Here is a 6,159-nt window from a genome sequence, read left to right as displayed (position 1 = left end):
GGGGTGGTTTGATCCAGGTATACCAGAAAATATAGAATGAGCACAGCCAAACCTGTTGCACACTGGTCTGGACCCACTGCCCAAACTGGCAAAAGGGAAACTCAAGGAAAAAAAAAAATAAACAATGAGAGACATTGAACACATTAACAGGGGTGGGATAGGGACAATGAGGTACTACTACAGCTCATCATACTGCACTGGTGAAACTAATTTCAGACAGTCCACAGCCCACAGGATGCACAGTCCTAATGAGCAGCATTACTGTAATTGCATCTCACCAAAGAAGCAACATGGGCAAAGAAGGTGGTGTCTCATTCAGCTAGGGTTCTATCTGTAGTGCAGGAATTCTTCAGAAGGAGACCAAAGCTAAACAAATATTTCATTACTCTTTTTAAAAAATTAATGCAGTTCATGCTAATAGAAAAAGGAGATTAATACCTTTTTCAAATAAAGACCACTGCCAGCCAATTTTACCATATAATAAGATGAAAAAAAAACATTTTTCTAGTGACCTGAAAGAGAAGCATTCTTGGATTAAAAGGATGGGGAGTCACATATTGAAGTTGCAGAGACTATCTCCTTAGCAGGAGAAACCCATAACTTCTGCTGTCACTCATCCATGTGCCAAAGTCACATATCATACGCGTAAATCCAGCTGAACAAGGCAGCTAGATCATGGCCAGAAGGTTTAAGTTTTTTGGCATCAGACAAGCAAAACTCTAAGAATCCAAGAAAGTTGTGCTACATTTACATCAGTAAGTACATTTTATCCTAAAGCAGAATTCACAAAATTATGTGTCTCTCTGGATAGACAGCGAAATTATTGTCTACATCAAAATATACACCATCAGTTACTATAGTTCTAAACAGCCACTTCCCAGAAGATGAAGGAGGCCACTTAGAACTGTGTGTTTATGTGACACCATCTGAGAGCAGGGGAAAGGGGGAGGGGTGGCAAATGCTTTCTAAAAACCCGTCTTTTCACATACCCATTAGAGCTCTGGAGGGCTCAGCCAAGAGAAACAGTCAGGTGTGCTGGAGTCTGCTCACTGACAATGCAATGCTTTCTATGCAACAGCACCGTGTTCAGCATGGTTGAGTAACTCAGTTGCTGTTTTTCTAGTTCCCATTTTTCAACCCTAGCCTGACAAAAGAGGGATCAGCTAAAACAGCCTAGGGTTTGGCTTGTCATGATGCCCCCTGTAACACTTTCAAAACAAAACTGTGACACCAACAGAAGCTATATGAATATATTCTTAGAAAATATAGCTTAACCAATTCACAAATAAATGAATAGAAAGTTGCAGCATTCCCACATTTTCCAAATTAATAAGGTTGTCTACTTAGAAGCAATTGGTTAATAGCTTGGGCTAAAATTTTGAAAATTAAGTGCTGCAGATATGAATTACTTTATCATTTAAGTCCATGTTTTGATCAGCCGATTTTATATTTGATCAGTAAAAACCAAGAAAAAAGTTTCAATACTTCAGTTCACTTACCACCCTCCCTTTTGCAAAAATGGCCATCGGCTTCTTTTAGTAGGGTTACCCAAATAACACTACATACAAAAATTCAGTATGTGAGCATGCTTAAGAGCATTCAGATATGTTTTTAAAACCAAACTGATCTTAAAAGAAAGCATTAAACAAATGTTATTTTACTCTATTCAAACTGGTTTATTTTCAAATGTTTTCAAGACATTTATGCAGCAGTGAGCTGACCTGAAAAACAGCAAAACTGTGTCCCCATTTTTCAACTGACAGTGTGCAAATAAATTGCTGCTCTTTATATAAGCTCCCACTGAATTCTAAGTAGTTCCAAGACCTGTGTATGCAGGGACTTTCACATCTGGATACCAAAATTCATTTCATTGAGCACGATTACTACATATGCCATTACTATACAGAAATTTACATGTGATCAATTTTTAAACAAGGACTTGAAGATTCCAAATGCAATAGTTGCTTATGCTGGGGAAAACAGAAAGGACATGTGCCACCATAACGCTGTCCCTAAGAACAACCTCCTGCCAGGTTTTTCTGTGGTCTCATGTTTTGCAGTTTTATGTTTTTTCCACCTTTCAAGCTATCTGAACCTACATCATCCTTCAAAAAGGACAACAGACATATGAGGAAACAAAACAGAAGATCAAATGGACAGAGAAAGAAATCTAGAGATTTGTATCTTCCCTTTGTATAACATTATTTTATGATAAAAGACAAGAAAAGGCAAACAAGGAACTCTTGTAGCAATGAACAGCACACCTGGAAACATTTTCTATTTATAATACTTTGGGCCACTGGGAATTAGGTAATTTTGACAATTTATTTCTTTTTATGCATGAAAAGAGGAAAAGACAACAGTAAACAGAATAAGAAAGTTTTACTGTTGCAATAATGTAGCCATTAAGCTGACAGACCCTCACTCCTGTTTGCGTCTCCGATCGTCTTGGTCATTCCCTCCCCTTTCCTAATGCTGTCTGAGGGACTGTGTATCATACGGAACTGATCACCACATTTCATTTTCCAACTCAAATGAGGCAGGCTAGTGAAAATTCTTTTTATGCTTTGCAGTGGCAAATACTACTTAATCAGAAGCAAAAATATCTGTTTCTCAGCCATCCCCAAATTCTGGACATGAGCTCAGCTGCAGGCTTCTTGAGCAAATATTACTTGATTCAGCCACAGTGACTCCTTCTCATTCTCCCATGAATTCTCCAACTACTCAAACTTTTATGCATATTGTCCATAAAAAAAAAAAAATTAGTATATGCTTTCAAACATGGAAGAACTTCATCCAATCTGCCCAGAGTGTCCCAAACATTATCTCTGTATCAAAGGTGCACTGCTCCTAATTAATAGCTTTGCTCAAATAAACTATATAAAAATGCCAAGAATACACATGCCAAGGTATAAAGAATCAAAAAGCAAATCACACCCTCTAAAAATGCCAAGTTGTTTTCCATGTGCTCCCCAAGAACCTATGAGGTAAAGGAGAAAGAGGGTTCATCCCCTCTGCAGTTTCTCACAGGTGGATCAAAAAGTGTGCTTTTACTTTGATGCAGGCTGTCATCACCTGATCCATTTATAAGATTAAAATTACTTGCATGAAACCAGGTTATCTTTATCACTGCATATCCTATCCAACACTAGAGAAGTGGAACATTGAAGTCTACAGAAAGCCACAAGAGCTGAACAGAAGGGACGTTGTTACACTGATGAGAATGGACAAGGTGCTTCCCTCAGTACAATTACAATGATAAATAATTCTACAGTGATACTAATGCTTTTCAAAGAAGACACTCAGTAATTATAAGGTTTTCTCTGCTTTTATTTTTTCACTAAAATCCTTAGCTACCACCTCAGATTTTTCTGGAAGAAAAAGATGAAAAAAAAAAGAAAAAGATGGAAAAAAAGATGAAAAAGGTGGAAAGATGAGTTTTTGTGTCTCTTTTACACAGGGCAACATCCTGTCAGAATGCCATTAGCATATTAGCATTCCAAGAAAAGGAGGGGCAGTTTCTTTGCCCCCCTCTTTTTTTTCCATTTGTGATGGAGGAGGGGCATTGGTTGTTTTTACTTACACCTTTAAACAATGACCAGAGAAGTTGTGGTTTGCTGTATCAAATGTGTACACAGATTTGTGAAATGTGACAACGAATCACAAGACCTCAATTAGGAAGAAATGGGTGCAAGAACAAAGATGCTGGCAATTTTTCACACACCTTTGTGGATTCCTGATGTGCAGTAAGTTCCTACAAAGCACAGGTCAAATATCAAAACACAATAATGGCTCAAAAGCAGAGCTAGCAACTGCTCTGAAAATCTTCAGTAACTCTCCATCTTGGTTACATATAAACCACCAGTGTAAATATTGTTGTTTCTTTCAGGCAGCACTAGTATGGACAAAGTGTTTTAGGATGGTCTTTTCTTTGACTAGGATTTGCTGTTCAACACCAGGAGCATTGTTAACTGCTAAGAAACAAGTGGCAACCCCAGACTGTACCTTGCAGATATTTATCTAAATATCCCAGTCAAATCAACCTATATTCTCATACACACACACTTGTTTTGCTCATATACAGGCTTTAGAATTCCTCTTTTCAAGAAAATGTTGGCTGCCAACAAGGAACAAGCGGTTGCACTCCCCCTACAGATACTCAGTATCTTCACTGGGGACCTTACCTGCAGCAGTCTTTCCATTTCCTCAAAGACCAGGATCATGTCCATGTACTACCCCACAAGTTAAAAGAAAACATAGCATGCACTTAAAAAACAACTTTTCTGTGAGGCATGCTAAAAACTGTTATGTTTACAGCTTCACACAGTGGCTTTACTGTGAAAAGTCAATAAAGTTGAGATGACTTACATCAGCCTATTCAGAAGCAAAGTTTAATTATTTACATCCATTCAGCAGTAAAAAGCACATACACAAAGTCATTTAAACATCCACAGAGTCAATTAGCCTCACAAGTGCAAGTAATAATTCCTTGCAACACTCAGACTAATCAAGTGCTGGGAATTAGCTGAGCAACTAAATGAAAACTAGCAAGACCACCCTACTAGATCTCTCAAACATACCCACATCTCCATATAAACATGGCAAAAAATAAGCAAGGTTCAATCATTTTGTATAAAATGTATTTTAATTTTTTAAACCCCTTATTAAAAAACTAAATAAACAACAAAACCAATCCCAACAAAACACAACACAGTTCCTTGCTTTTGCTATAAATACATATAGCCCCACACTGAATAACAGTGATTTTCACTGCTGACACCCTGGCCAATAGCTGTAATAAGGTTCAGCACAGATTCAGGCAGCATTCAACACAGTTGCAGCTTTTTCACAAAGCTCTGAAACAAAACTTAGTGCAGAAATTAAGATGCACGTCTTTCAGCTGACATGAATATAACTTGTGATTAAGAACAGGGAGATAATTTGATTGCATATATCATACAGGTCACACATGGCACAAACTGCAGTTATATGAAGGTTTTTCCATCAAAGTGAGTAGGTTATGCTCCTTGTTTACTTCAATTTCACTGCTGCTGAATTTTAATTCTTTAGAAACTACATAGTGTATCAAGAGCAAAATAACTTTTAACAGAAAAATGTTCATGTTAATAGAAACTTGATCCCCTCAAAAGGGTTTAAATAGGAGTTTTAATGAAAGGATATTTCATTTCATCCAAAAAATTATTCTGATTAGAAAACATCCAAAATATTTTCATTTCAAGCTAAATGAAAAAAAAAATCCACTGTTTAAAAATAAAATTAGCCATTATTATCTATTCAAGATAATCTTAATTTTTAACAGCACTAGATGGTTTCCCATTTTTATTGAGTGAGCTTTTTCCACTTTTAAGCAAAGGGATTTTATTTTATATTCACAATCAGGGAGGAGGTCAAAAAAGGACACAGAAGTATGTAAAATAATCCCAAGTATTCATGCTTTTAAAATTAAGAATTACAACAGTTTAATTAAATTAACTTCAAAGTGATTTCAGTCACACTGACTCCATGTTTGCTTTCAGATAAGGCTGTCATATGAACCACTTCACATCTGCCTAATGCCTTAAACTGCTGTCCCTAACAGATCAGGGCAACAAAAGCTTCAGCGCTGGTACACTGAGGAACATAGAAGCTGCTATACTGTGACTCATGTACAACTTGCCTGAGGAATTATTTGCACACAGTAGATTTTCACAGAGCGAAGCTCAAGACTACTCCTGGTTAAGTGGGGCAGCCAGGCAGTCACAGGAGCAGCATCGACCGCAGGGAGCACCGCTAGAGGGAAACCACATTCACTGAAGCTGCTGCTTAGACAGTGTTACCTGAGTACAAAGGAGTACAGTACTCAATGCTGCTTTCCAGAGGTACACCCGCTGATATATTTTGCTTTGAAGATTACTCCACCCCAGCAATTGATAAAAACAACTTTAGAACTTAAACCCAGTTTTGCCTCCATAATAGCAACTACCCATTGATTTCAGGTATGTTTGTTTAATGGGTGTAATTTGCCACCCAAGAAATGAGTATATGCAGAAATTACAAATATGCAGAACCTCATGAAGTTTTCCCATAAGAGAGTTTTAAACCATTATAGCAACAATTATGCATAGTCTTTAGTACCCCACAGCAGTAATAAAGAAAAGA

General features: G+C 37.3%; 1 protein-coding gene across 5 annotated transcripts in view; it reads right to left on the bottom strand.

Moving 5' to 3' along the window:
* Window positions 1-6,159, bottom strand: part of NRXN3 (neurexin 3) — a 912,175-nt gene that overhangs the window by 545,377 nt on the left and 360,639 nt on the right. The gene's annotated exons all lie outside the window — the stretch shown is intronic.

Source organism: Onychostruthus taczanowskii, unplaced genomic scaffold (genome assembly GCF_017590055.1).
Source record: "Onychostruthus taczanowskii isolate IOZ18803 unplaced genomic scaffold, ASM1759005v1 scaffold1, whole genome shotgun sequence".
Lineage (NCBI taxonomy): Eukaryota > Metazoa > Chordata > Aves > Passeriformes > Passeridae > Onychostruthus > Onychostruthus taczanowskii.
Note: the sequence above shows the minus strand (reverse complement) of the source record. Positions and strands in the feature narration are given on the sequence as shown.